This window comes from Stegostoma tigrinum, chromosome 22, assembly GCF_030684315.1.
Source record: "Stegostoma tigrinum isolate sSteTig4 chromosome 22, sSteTig4.hap1, whole genome shotgun sequence".
Lineage (NCBI taxonomy): Eukaryota > Metazoa > Chordata > Chondrichthyes > Orectolobiformes > Stegostomatidae > Stegostoma > Stegostoma tigrinum.
The window spans coordinates 44793151-44807858 of NC_081375.1; the positions used below are offsets into that span (position 1 = coordinate 44793151).

General features: G+C 39.9%; 1 protein-coding gene across 2 annotated transcripts in view; it reads left to right on the forward strand.

The window, feature by feature from the left end:
* LOC125463642 (myocardin) overlaps nucleotides 1-14708 on the forward strand; it is a 600727-nt gene that overhangs the window by 444264 nt on the left and 141755 nt on the right. The gene's annotated exons all lie outside the window — the stretch shown is intronic.

The following is a 14708-nucleotide window of genomic DNA, read 5'->3' on the forward strand; positions in this document are numbered from 1 at the left end:
GGGCCGAAGGTCCTGTTTCCACACTGTAGGCATGCTATGAAGTTAAACGATCAATTGATTTTGTCGATGACAGTAATCAGGTCAGGTCCTGTAAACTTTACAAAACTGCTTTGCCACAGTCTTCATGTTGCAGTATAAACTCATTCTAAGGTGCACAGAAACAAAGCCTTTAGGAATAACTCAATCTCAAATCAGATTGCTTCTTGGTTACTGAGCAGTTGAACTAGTTTCTGTCTGCCCCCGATGTTTATCATTGGAATTGTGGTAATATTTTGTAATGTTTGCTCATGACCTCTGTTATTCCAGTCAGCCACCAAGTTAGGAGAAATAACAGCACAAATCAATTCATAATTTCTAACAGAATTCTGATGTAATTTACACGGAGTACAAAAATGCTTTTGAACTATATTTCTATGTGACTTCCTGTCAAATTAGTAGAATGTGACATGTCGGACCACCCATTCACAGAAAATGTGACAATGTACAGAATCACCAAAGTAAAGCATAAAGTCTATATTCCTTTAACATGGTCAAATATTGATTCTGAAGCATGGTTCTTTCTGATGAATTTATCCATCTCCCACCTCTGCTTTCTTCTGTCCAGCCCCACAGTGATTTTGGTCCTGTCTGATTCATTGTACCACAAATAAAAGACCAGCCAGATGACTTCCAGTTGTTAAAAAAAAACTTGAAATGAAATGGTCGTCATGGACAATGTTTATTTGTCATTAAAGTATGCCGAGTGTTTCCTTTCTTATCTTTCATCTTACATGTATCTGGTGAATGGTGTTTCCCTACAAGTTGCTCTCCAATCCACACAAAGGGAATTTTTAAAAACATCAAAAAAATCGAATGGAGTAGCTCAGGACGTGATAAATTGAGTACCAGAGAAAAACACTTGTTTTAGCACTTGGAGGTAAGATTGCATTTTGTCGGGCAGATCACGAACTAGCTGTGTGTTTTCATGCCTTTTTGTACTGGTGTGCAAAACAGAAAGCCCAGCAGTCACACACAAACCAGGTTTCACTGTAGGGAAAATATATTGCTGTTAACTTAAGAGACTCGCTAAATTCTGCTAAAAATTTGAACTTTGTTCTTTCTTCACTTCTGGCATAGGTTCATGTAGTCCTGTAAAGGGACATCGATTTTCATGCTGAAGGTATTCTACCTATTCATTTTATCTCTGAGAGCTAAGTCTGCGCTGAAGTCTGTGTTTTGATTGTTTCACATCTTCTCCCTTCCTTTCAGGAATGATGGAGAAGTAATAGCAGGCAGATTATCACCCCATTGACCCATTATCCCTGGCCAACATGTCCTAGAGTGGTTAGAGGCTGTGGTGTTCCCTACTGAGGTGACCAGAATTGTACACAGTATTCCAAAAGTGACTTAAACAGCCACCACATGACATCCCAACTCCTATCTTCAGTGCCTGATGAATGAAGGCTAGCATGCCAAATACCTTCTTGACTATTCTGCCTACCTGTGATGCTACTTTCAAGGAACTATGAACCTGTATCCCTAAGTCCCTCCATTCAACCACACGTGATGTTGAAATAAGGCATAGCAAAGTCATTCTGCAGGGTGAGGGCTTCCCTGATGTGATCATTTCTCATTGTATATCACACAAACTCTGAACAGCCAATATCAATGACTGTTGGTCCTGAGCAGCGCCCAGTCTACCTCGAATAATACTTAGAGGGTAAGGTTGCTTATATATTTGAGCAGAGGTGAAGCTACGTTCTTTCACGCTGCTGCTATGCAGTAGCACTCTGAGTGTCGTTCACCACTAACAGGATGCTGCGGTCAAGCCAAAATGATGCTCTTTCTAACACACAAATGACTGAAGTGGTGTATGCATTTCAGAATGATTGTGATGCCAGATATATAGACCATGCATCCTAAAGACTGGCAAATCACAACAAATAAAATGTCCTTTCAGTTGTTCACAACGAGGAAGTTACTGGCCCTATACGAGCAGATTGTGCTTGCCACACTGTGTCGAAGGTTACTTGCGATTTTGCAATTGGGCAACATTTACTCGATAAATCTGAATGTGAGAAATTTCACTGAAAACCAAATTACAGAGAGTTGCGAACACAGCTCAGTCTATCACGCAAGCCAACCTTTCATCCATTGACTCCATCTATACTTCTTGCTGCCTCAGGAAGGCAACATAATCAAAGATCCCTTCCACCCCAGTTATAATCACTTATGACCTCTTTGGTCAGGCAGAAGACACAAAAGTTTAAGCACACGTATCAACAGATTCAAGGACAGCTTCTTCCATGCGCTTATCAGACTCCTGAATGGACCTCTCAAATATTAAGTTTAATGTTGACCTTGCTGTTTGTGAGTCTTCTTTACAGCCATGACATTGTATTCCTCACTCTGTTCTTTACTCTCATGTAATTAGTATGGTATGATCTGCCTCTACTGTACCCAAAAGAAAGCTTTTCATTTGCACCTAGATAAATGTGACAATAAATCAAATCAAAATCAAATCAAATTAGGAATGTCATTCAGGTTTGGTCTGGAGCAACAGAGATGTCCTGCTGTTTGTAGGCAGATAGAATGCATACACACAATGCCTGTTTCTTTTCAATAAAGTGGGATGACAGCCATTCACAGCTTCTTTTCTCTGAGTATTGCCCTGACAAGCCATTGTCAGTCTGCCTGGTTTAAAATTTAAACAAAGCCCAGCTGTTAACTGTCAATCAGCATTAAAGGGTACATTCTCCATGGCAATACCTTCACAATCAAAATCCACTTGCCAGCTGAGCAGGATTTCTTCTCATGCAGAATTAATATTGGATTTCCATTGGAATTGATATTTTTGTAAAACCATGAGAGAAAAGCTTCAATAATGTATCATTTTTCAGTAATACTCAAGAAAATTTTAGATGTTTGTCAATTATGAAGGAAAACTAATCATTTTTGACATATTACTTAATCTTCTGTGCTGGGCTTGAGTTTTGGATGGGAGATTATGGGCAGCAGTGGGCCCTGCAGCTGCTCAGAGTAGGAAGTGGATATTACGATAAATTAATAAAAACAATTTATTTATAAATTCCAAATTAAAACATTTAATGTGCAATATTCTATTGAAGGAAACCTCAAAAAAAAGTTGACATCAATGTTACTTATATAACTGCATTGTTTCAGAAAAAAAAATTGAGAATGAAAAATATTCTTTGAAAATCAGAAATTAGCCCTGAAAATCAAAATAAGGCCTCAAAATAATCTCACAAGTAGCCCTCAAAAATAAATTGTTTAGACACCTGCCCTTTGCACGAATCTATCTGCATTTTCATGGTTTGGCTTGTGTCATTGAGCTGCTTTGGCTGCCTTTTGTGTTTGTGACCGGGGGACCTCCTCTTCCCCACTGACAGGACATTATTCCTCCTTTCCATTTCATCCACCAAGACCTCCAGTGCTCTGTCGGAAAAATATGGAACCCATTCTCTTGCATGTAATGTCACCTTTTATTAAATTACAGCACTTTCAGGGTATTTAATACCTCAAAACGCTATCTCCAGTTACAGTGTATCTCCCTGTTAAGCAATGCAAGTTCACGCTGAGTGGTACTAGCATTGCCATCCTTCGTTCCTGCTGCTGATGCATCCTGTCAGTGACTGACTGGGTTAGGACTCATTGGACACAGAGATCATTCAAATGAGGTTGCCAGATTTGAACAACAATCAGTAGCTGTGGGTAATTGCACATGACAACCATCATGCCCATTTTTTTTGGGAGGCCACAGCTGATGGTATTATCGCTGGATTGTTAATCCAGTGACCCAGGTAATGTTCTAGGGACCCAGGTTCGACTCCTGACATGACAGGTGTTGGAATCTGAATTCATATTGTTAATTCAAGTCTGGAATTGAGAGCCAAATGATGATCATGAATCCCTTGTCAATCGTCAGGAAAACTCAAGTGGTTCACTAATAATCACAAATAAAACTGCCATCCTTAACTGGTCTGGCCTACATGTGTTGTTAATTCTTGACTGCCTTCTAGGCAATTAGGGATGGGCAATAAATGCTGGCCTAGCCAGCAACCCCCTCATCCTGTGAATGAATGAAAAAATGGTTCACACCCGGTTTTGCCAATTCCCTGGATCATTCCCCACCATCCAGGACCACTCCCCAATACAATAAAAGCTCATTTTATTCCCCAGGCACTGCTAAATGCCAGATATCGACCCTCAGTTTGATACTACTTGCTTTGTTTTGAATGCTAAGCGTGACAAGTGACGAATAATGAAGATCAGATACATGTTAAGGGGATTCACAAAAAGCAAAGAATGCTGATTCACAGAATGCAAAATAAAGTTGTGAAATTCCATCCCCAAATGCCAATACAAGTCTGAGAATATCATTTAATAAGAATGGAATGTGACTTATGTAGTCTCTGTAAGGTAATGGCATGGAGGTTAGCTGTTGCATGACGTTCAGAGTTCTGATTCACCATGATTGGCTCTGCAGGAGTCCAGATAGTCCATCTGTTTATAAGCTCTTCACTAAGAATACATCTGAAGGTATTTCAAGATTTAAGTGAAAAATAATTCAGTGTTTTTTTTTGTTTGTGTACTCAAAAACAATGTGGAGAATTAAAACTTCAGGTTTACAGTAAACTGAATGTTACAGATATGTCGTCATTTGGCAATGCGATCTATTTAAGCAACAGTGGATATTTAGGAATGCAGTTGATTTTAATTGAGAACAGGAAGCTTGCAAGTCCATTTTTCAAGCAAGTTTCTCTCCTCAGCTCCACTGATTGTTTTAATTATACTTGGTTTCTTTTAATAAGGCAGTAGACTGTGTCACATTTTCTGATGCTGATGTGCGATATAAGTCTGTGAGAATACCAGTAGATGGAGACATCAATGGAAAACGATAGCTTTATTGGCTCTGTCATAAGGCCTGCTGGCTATTGCCTAGACCTGTCCTCCATTTTTTGTAAGGGTTTGTTAGTCAATGTTTGACCACACCTAATTCATATTTCCAAAATCACAAAAGTTGAGTGAAATAGAGAATGCACTGTAGCCACATGATCAGTAAATACAGGATTATACAAACAAGAAAAAGTACAAAATCAATTTGATGGTGATACAACAAATCTCAAGGAAGTATATATGGTGAGATGAATCATTAAACATAAGCAGATAATATCAAGATAAAAGGCTGGAAGGAAAACTGTGCAACAACATTTCCAAAGAGAAAACTCTATTTAGAGTGGATTAGTCAATACAGGGAGTCCCTTCAAGGACTGAAGCTATGTATTTAATTGGTTCAGGTAGTCAGTCAATATGCACACCAGATATTGCTATTCTTGGAATTTGTACATAGTCAACTGTGAACTGTGTTGACACAGCATTTAACATTGCTACATTCTTCCCCTTTTTTAAGCTAACCATTGACCTGCAATAACTCAACCTCTGTAAATCTCTTTAATTCATGGAACAAGATTTATTTCACTGATAAATTTAGGGGAAACAAATCCAGTGTCCTTGACTAGTCCCACAGCAATGTAATTGGTTTTTAGCTGCCCTCTCAACTAATCTTACAGGCTATTCAACAAGGCAGCATAACTTTCTCAAATGGAATTAGGGATGATATTTGTCAGCAATGCACGTATCTTGTGGATTAATTAAAAGTCTTTTTTGAAATAGGTTTATATAATTGGATCCAGGGAAACAATAGCCATCTGCATGAGGTGCTAGAAGGTTGTGGGTACCGTGGCATCAAGCAGTAGAAACAGCTTCAGGAGCATGTCAATGTTGGGTGACATCTCTGTGTGCTTCTTAACTCTGAAATTAACAAAATAGATATTAATGTCATGCAATAAGGTAAAAGGGGTGATTATCAAAACAGTAGCCTGGTTTGCATCTCTCCCAATTGTAATCAATGGGAATTACTTGTTTTACTACATTACTCAAAGTGCAGATGTACCTGAACCTGAACAGCTAAAATATTTTAATGTCTGAATTGAAAAGCCCACAGGGGTAATTATGTATAAATCCTCTTTTCTTCTTTACCTGGAAAACACTTGGCGTGAAACAGTCAGAAGACGTCCCAAGTGTATACCGGGCTTGAATTTATTGACAGTAATTATTTTAATCTTTCTATTGCCTGCGTAGAAATTATGACCAAATCCAGAAGGATAAATGAATTCCTCTCCTTTTACTTTGGTGTTGCTTATAACAGAGTATTTCTTTTTTCGAAAAATGTAATTTTTCTATTCAGCGTGCTCATGACTATACGTAGAGCTACACAAGAAATGAGCCAGGCAGATCTCTTGAATTATAATATATTAAATATTTAATTTTATTGTAAACCAAGTGATACACTTTATTAAAAAGGTAAAACCTGTCTTCAACCCTGCAAAAAACACACACACACACACACACACACACACACACACACACACGGATATGAATCAAACCAAACCCACTCAAACTATATTAAGAAGATAGTCTAAATGCTAACCTTTTTTTATTTTACAGGTAAATATAAGGCATTGTGGTCTGGATGCAATTTGATTGGTCAAACTACCAGGCTGGAAATAAAACACATTTTATTCACCCACTATAATTAAAATACAAAAGAAAAAGAAAAAAAATGAATTGGCTTAGCTATAACTCTATTGAAATTCTTAACAAATTAATGTGCATACTAACACTATTAACTAACTTTTCCAATGTAGTAACATTCCATAAACACTCTCTAGGCAAAGGCAAATTCAATAAAACAAATTGTCTCGTATGCAATTCTAGCAACAGGAAGAGAACCTCAGCTTTTATCTGTAACAGAGAGAGGAATAAGAGTTTCCACATCTAGCTTCAAGACCCCAGCAACAGATGGTGAAAGCTAAAACTAAAAAGAGACCCTTATTCTGTCGGAGCTTGACCCCAACCATTTAGGCAGCTTAAATTTTTCCAACTTTTAAAAAAAAACAAGGCCTCACAAGTTGTTTACTTTATTGGATTGATTGCTTGGCACCTATGTATCAACTTTTCTTCATAAGAATAACCAGGATAAAATACACCTTTTAGAGCCATAGTATCATCATGACATACAAAAATACACATAGACACATATAAGCATGCAGAGCAGGACAGATTATATGGTGGTAGTTGGAAAAAAATGTTGAACCCTATGATATGTTGTTACGTTCTGCTGTTTCTTTAATGGTCATGAAGCCCATTTGTATTGTATCCAAACTGCATTCTCTACTTTCCCAAAATGGGTGCTATGACACTTGAAATTTCATTTTGTTTTAATTTGTTTACCTCTACGATGTATTTCAACTTATAATAAGGATTGGGTCCAAGCTTGAAGAAAGTGAACTGTTGAGAGCTGTTGCAGTTCCATCCAGCAGGCTTTCTTGATGTTGATTACCATTGCATTATCAAAGCTTTTCACCAAGGAAAATTTCAGTCATGTGATAGACAACTATTAGAACACAATGGAGGCAATCCATGTTAACAAAGGAATTTTAGTCTCCCATTGTCAAAACAATCAAGATGCCATTGAATGGAATCACTCTTTTGCCTACTGATTTCAGTCAGTTTCCTTTGTCCCTGGCAGTTTCTGCAGATAAGAAAGTTGTTGCTTATTTATCTTTGCATTTTGCACTAGATACCTCAAATGAATTCAAATGCATTTGTGAATTTTCACAGGGAAAAAGCAGACCAGCCCAGCCCAGTGTCCTGTTAGCAAACAAGATCAGGAATTGCTGAAGAAACTCAACGGGTCTGGTAGCATCTGTGAAGAGAAAATATTAACTCTCTTTTCTCTGCAAAGATGATGCCAGACATGCCAAGTTTCTTCAGTGATTTCTGTTTTTGTTGGTTTCAGATCTTCAGCATCTACAACATCTTCTTTAGTAAAACAAAGAACTGAAGATGCTGGAAACCTGAAACAAAGACAGAAATTGACCTGTTCTGAGGAAGGGTCACTGGACTCAACATTAACTCTGTTTTCTCTTGATAAATGCTGCCAGACCTGCTGAGTTTTCTCAAGCAATTTCTGTTTCCAATTTTCTTTGTTTTAATATCTTGTCTCCTGTTAATCCATGTCAGAGTTTGCTAGAAATATCACATCTTTGGTAGGTCTGGTGACTTTTTCAGTCATTTTGAAATGGTATGCCAGCTCATTGTAATGGTGTTTGTTGCCAAATCGAAGTCCAGGTATTACAGCATATTGAACTTAAGATATCAGTTACCATTATAGAGTCATACAGGATGGAAACAAACCCTTTGGTCCAACTCATCTATGCCAATCAGGTTACCCAAACTAAACTTAGTTCTAATTGCCTGAGTGTAAGAAAAAATCCATCTTCCTATTTTGTAAACCCACCACCAAATCCACCTTTTAGTTTTCATAATTTCTTCACCCAGAGAGTGGTGAGTCTGTGGAATTCTCTGCCACAGTAAGTGGTTGAGGCCAAAGCATTTAAAATTTTCGAGATGGATATAGATATAAAAACAATCAAAGGATCTGAGGAGAAAGTGGAAACAGGGAACTGAATTCGTTAATCAGCCATGATCATATTTAATGGCACAGCAGCCTTGTATGGCTGAATTACATACTCCTGCTTTTATTTTCTATGTCTCTATTATCATCTACTTAATTTATAATCACAACTAAATCCACAGAATACTGGCTGATACAATTATGTTAAAACCGAGACAGCTTTTCTGTCAGACATTTCCAATACTTTGCATTGTACATCTGTCCCTCCACTTGAGGTCCTCTCTCATTTCTACTTTCTAACCAACCTGTTCAGAGATACTTTTACACACCTCTGGAGAGGGTGAAATTGAAGCTGGAACTCCTGGCTCAGAGGCAGGGATCTTACCACTACACTATCAGAATTTCTGAAGTCGTCTCTCAATATGTATGAATGCAATTAGCATTGCCTGCTGTCAGGTCAGTTCTGGAGCTGAGATAGTAGGAACTGCCAATGCTGGAGAATCTGAGATAACAAGGCATAGAACTGGATGAACACAGCAGGCCAAGCAGGAAGACAGATGTTTCGGGCCTAGACACTTCTTCAGAAAATCAATTCTGGAGCTGTTTTGTTTGACCCTTACAGGGACCTACATTGACATCGCTGGCTCTCCACCAGCAAGTGAGAGTCCTAATTCGTCAGTGAGACTACAATCCTGTCAAACAAAATGCCACATCCTGCCTTTCAAGCTCACCCCAGGAAGAGCTGTTGGTGAAGGAAAGAACTGGAGCCCAAGTTTACTAACTTTAATGAGCACTTATTTGCAGAATAACCTTAAAATTGATCAACCTTTGCAAGATCAAAACATTCTTCCTCCATGACTCATTAACCACATATTTTGATCATTGCAATAATCGATTCACACAGATTGATAAATTTTCCAGGTTCAGATCTTGTGTTGTAAAGAGAGATACTGCCTCAGCTGGTCATCAATGGGTTTCCTGCAATCAATCTAGGATGTGGAAAAGATGAGCCAACTGCTGCTCTATGACCAGCAGTGAACATCAGATTCATGCATTCTGTCATTGATAACCAACCTACCGCTGGCATATGAGCAAGACCCAGATATGTGGCAAGGTGGGATTGCTGCACTGCAAAGTGAGCCAAAGCATTCAGAGAATGAGGAATGAACTGAGAGAAAAAACAATTAAATAAACCAACTGCTGTTAAATTGAAGAAATGTTCTTCCGTTAACTGTGTGAAGTAAATAAGAAAAGCTGAGAGGTAAAAAAAACTGATAGATTGTGTCATTTGTATAAACAATGCTAGTTAATATACAAATTACATGCTGCAAAAGTAAAAATGAACCAGAATTGAAGGCTACCGAACGGCCTCAGTGGTGAGTCTGGCACAGGCGTGTATTGTGTCGTAACAGATGATTTTATTTGAAACCCAAAAGAGCATCATAGGCAGATGTCAGGCTGACCGAGTGTTGCACAGGCTGCAGTATAAGGTGTTGAAATGAATGTCCAAGACATTTGGGAGTGGTTCTGTTTCATTGTTAATTAAATCAGTATGAGATAGAGTCCTTCGAGCTATCTTAACCCGCTGTTAGATGTTCTATGTTATTAATCGCCAGTTTGCCTGAATTCTTTCTGAAGCGAAGTAAGCATTTCTTCAGTGGAGTGATTTATCAGTTTCAAAACATTAAAATTCGAACAAAAAGGATCCTTAGATTCTCCAATGTTCTCTTATTCAAAATGAATGGGTCACTATCTGTTGGAATGTGATGTTCATGTAAAATGCTAGCTCACAAAATTTAAAGGGAAGCTGATAAACAGAAAGAGTTGAATTTTCTGACGCCTCCAATTACTATTGGAACTTTGAATGGTTTGCAAGTGAAGGGTCGGAGGTCTGCTCTCCCATTAGACAGAGAGAAATAAAACATGATGAGCATAGCCTGAGAATCATCACACCTCAGACAAGGCGAGAGTTTGAGAAGGCGAGACATTCATGGTGACCAGTCAGTGCAGGAATTGAACTGTGCTGTTGGCATCACTCTACATTGCAAACTAGCCATCCAGTCAACTGAGAATTACAGGAAAATCATGGGTGAGTTGCTAGTATTTGGGCTGTGGGAAACCCCTGCCAGATCACTAGAATCTCAGAAAAGGGGGTTTTTATAAGAGGCTTTATTATGTTTCTATCCATTGGTGACAATGTTGGTTGACCACAAGAACAGCATCTCAGCTTTAATATGGGAAGCACAGATGAAGATAGATGAATTAACTCATTCCATTTGTTGGTCGTGTGGTTGTGGTTTTAAGCTCTGCCTCCCCTGAGAGTAAACCAGGATCTGAGCCCAACCAACTATTCTCCGGTAGAACACTGGTCATTCCTTGCCAGTTTCTTTTCTTACTTTCCATGAATATTTTAAGTGGATATCTCTTTGATAAAAATATTGACAGTACCTCGATTCAATGGGTAAATAATTTTGACGGATGACAAGCGTAACTTCTACATGAGAAGGCTTCATGGAGATCAAATTCTATTATGGTCTCACCTTCAAGCTTAAAGAAATATTTCCTCCTTCCATTTCTTCTCCCTTGAAGAAGATTCCTGTTGGGGGACAGCCCCATGAATCCTCCAGCTAAAACGTCTGAAATCAATCATCTGAAACATTAAGATCAATAAAAACAAACCACAATTTGGCACCATGATCTTCTGTTTGTGGCTCTGACATGGTAATGCACACTTTATTTACTACAGCAAGCTTTTTACATGGTTTATAAATACTGCAATTCTCTTTTGATGGAGAGGAGTGAGCGCAATCCCATCTGCTGTTCTGCTTCTGGCCGGCTTTGCAATGCCTTCTGTACCATAAAGAGCAGAGTCCTCTGCATTTTCATAATCTCTTCCCCAAGCAACCCCCCCCCCCCCAATACTGCTCTCCATTATTAATAGAGTACTATTGGAATTCTGGCCCTTATTTCGTGGGGGTTGGAGTATAACAGTTTGGGAAATTTTACTACAATTGTATGAGGTGCTGGTGAGATCACACCTGCAGTGCAGTGAGCAGTTTCTGTCCCCTTATTTAACAATAGATATCACTTCATTGGAGCCAGTTTAGAGAAAGTTCACCAGAATAATCCCTGAAATGGAGAGAATGATAGTGAGCAAAGGTTAAACAGGTTGGGACTGTACTCATTGGAATTAAGAAAAATGGAAAGTGATCTCATTGAAACCTAGAGGATCCTTAAAGGACTTGACAGCGTAAGTGCTGAGAGGATGTTTCCCCTCATGGAAGATCATAGGAACTGAAGGCATAGTCTCAGAATTAAGAAATGCCAATTTTAGACTGAGATAAGGAGGAATTTCTTCTCTCAGAGGATTCAGAGTCTTTAGAACTTCTTACCACAGAGAGCTGTGGAGGCAGAGTCTTTGGGTATATTTAAGGCTGAGATAGATAGATTTTTGATCAGTAGGGGAACTGAGGGTTATAGGGAAAACACAGGAATGTGAACAGAGGAATGTCTGGTCACTATGATCCTATTGAATGTAAGTGCAGGCATGAGGTGCTGAACAGTTTCCTTCTGTTCCTATTTTTTATGTTCTCATGTTCTTTAGGTTATTGTCAACCACTTTCCCTTTCTCTCCAAATTGTGTTTGAAGTAAAACTCCTCACATTTTCTGATTGTTACAGAGATAGTAGGAACTGCACATGCTGGAGAATCTGAGATAATAAGGTGTAGAGCTGGATGAACGCAGCATCAGACAAGCAGAAAGGCTGACGTTTTGGGTCTAGACACTTCTTCAGAAAAGGGGGAAAGGAAGGGGATTCTGAAAAAATAGGGAGAGAGGGGGAGGCGAATAGAAAATAGATGACGGGGAAGATCGGTGGAGAAGAGACGGACGGGCCAAAGAAGCGCGAATGGAACCAGTAAAAGTGAGTGTAGGTGGTGAGTTAGGGAGGGTTTAGGTCAGTCTAGGGAGGGCGGACAGGTCAAGGAGGTGAGATGAGGCTAGTCGGTAGGAGATGGGTGTGGGGCTTGAGGTGGGAGGAGTCGATAGATTGGAGGACAGTTTAGGGAGGCGGGTACGAGCTGGCCTGTTTTGCAGATGCGGTTGGGGGAGGGGAGATTTTGAAGCTTATGAAGTCCACATTGATACAATTGGGCTGCTGGGTTCCCAAGTGGAATATGAGGTGCTGTTCCTGCAACCTTCGGGTGGCATCATTGTGGCACTGCAGGAGGCCCAGAATGGACATGTCGTCTGAGGAATGGGAGGGGGAGTTGAAATGGTTTACGACTGGGAGGTGCACTTGTTGGTTGCGAACCAAGCGTAGGTATTCCAGAAAGTGGTCCCCAAACCTCTGCTTGGGTTTCCATCAACAGCACCTCATATTTATTTCCGAATCCCCTTCCCCTCCCACATTTTTGAATAAGAGTCTAGACCCGAAACATCAGCCTTCCTCCTCCTCTGATGCTGCTTGGCCTGCTGTGTTCATCCAGCTCTACACCTTGATATCTCACATGTCCTTATTCTTGCTTTATCTGATTGTCATCAATCACTACCTTCTCCTCTGCAGAGAGCATCTTGGACTCCCTACCTATTTTTAAAGGCATGTTATAAACTATTACAATTAGAAACAAATATGCTTAATTGGCTGTAAAACACCTAGGGGCATTATTTTGAATGTCATTTGCTCAGCCAATCATGTCTTTTTGTCCTTGAAAAAGTGGTGGTGAGCTGCCTTTTTTCAGTGTAGCAATCCAGGGAGGGTAGGAGCACCCACATTATTGTTAGGAAGGGAAATCCAGGATATTGACCCAGCAGCAGTGAAGGAATGATGATATACTTCAAAGTCAAAATGATATGTGACTTGAAGGGTGGTGTTATACACATGCTTCTACGACTCTCATCCTTCTGGACGGTGAACATCATAGACTTGGAAGGTATCATAGAGATATTCAGCATGGAAACAGACCCTTTGGTCCGACTCATCCATGCTGACCTAAATTAATCCAGTCCCACTTGCTAACATTTGGTACATATCCTTCTAAAGTCTTCCTATTCATATACCCATCTAGAGGCCTTTTAAATGTCGTAATTGTGCCAGCCTCAACCACTTCCTCTGGCAGCTCATTCTATACACGCACCACCCTCTGCATGAAAAGGTTGCCCATTAGGTCCCTTTTAAATCTTTCTCCTGTCACCTGAAACCTTTAGTTTTGAACTCCCCTACCCTGGGGAAAAGACCTTGTCTATTTACCCAATCCATGCCCCTCATGATTTTATAAACTTCTATAAGGTCATCTGCAGTTCTTTCAGCTTTATGTTTTAATCCCTATTGGTCCTCTCACCACCAAACACAATCCAGCCTAGTGGTTATATCCCTTCCAGCCTAGCCTGCTCAGTGGTTAGTGGCTCTTGTCTTTGTATTGTATCGTGCCTATATATTGAGACACTCTTGGTGATGGACATTAAAGTCACCAGTGGACATTTTCTGCCCTTCCTACATACCGTGTTGCCCCCCCCAAGAGGGGTTCAATTTGGAGGATGACTGATTATCAGCCAGGGTGGGGAGGCAATTGGTTGTCAGCAGGACATTTCCTTGCCCAGATTTGACTTGAATTTTTTGAGGAATGCAGAGTCAGTTATGAGAATTCCCAATGCAACTCCCAATTCACTGCCTCCTCTACTAGGTTCCCCTGCCATAAGTACAGAACATACCCAATGATTGTATTAGTGGTTTCTTGTACATTATCAGATATAATCCTGTGAGCATGGCTACATCAGGCGGAGATCGCATGAACTGCATGTGCTGGAGTCAGAGATAACACAGTGTGGAGCTGGAGGAATACAACAGGCCAGGCAGCATCAGAGGAACGGCATCATAGAAATGTCTTCTTTCCTGCCCCTCTGATTCTGCCTGGCCTGCTGTATTCCTCCAGCTCCATACTGTGTTGGCTTAGTCAGGCTGCTACTTGACTAATTTGTGGGACACCTTTCCTAATTTAAATGCAAGTCCCCATATCTTTGTCAGGATGACTTCATAGGGTTGACTTTGTGCTGTTGATGTTTCAAGTGTCTAGGCCAGTGGTCTGTCTGATGCTTTCTTTGTTTTACTTTTCTGTCATAGTTTGGTACAACTGAATGGCTTACAAAGCCATTTCAAAGGCCCCTTGAGGCCAGGGATAGAAATCAGCTGAGCAAAAAAATAACTTCAGCTTTGAACAGCACCCCTGGGTC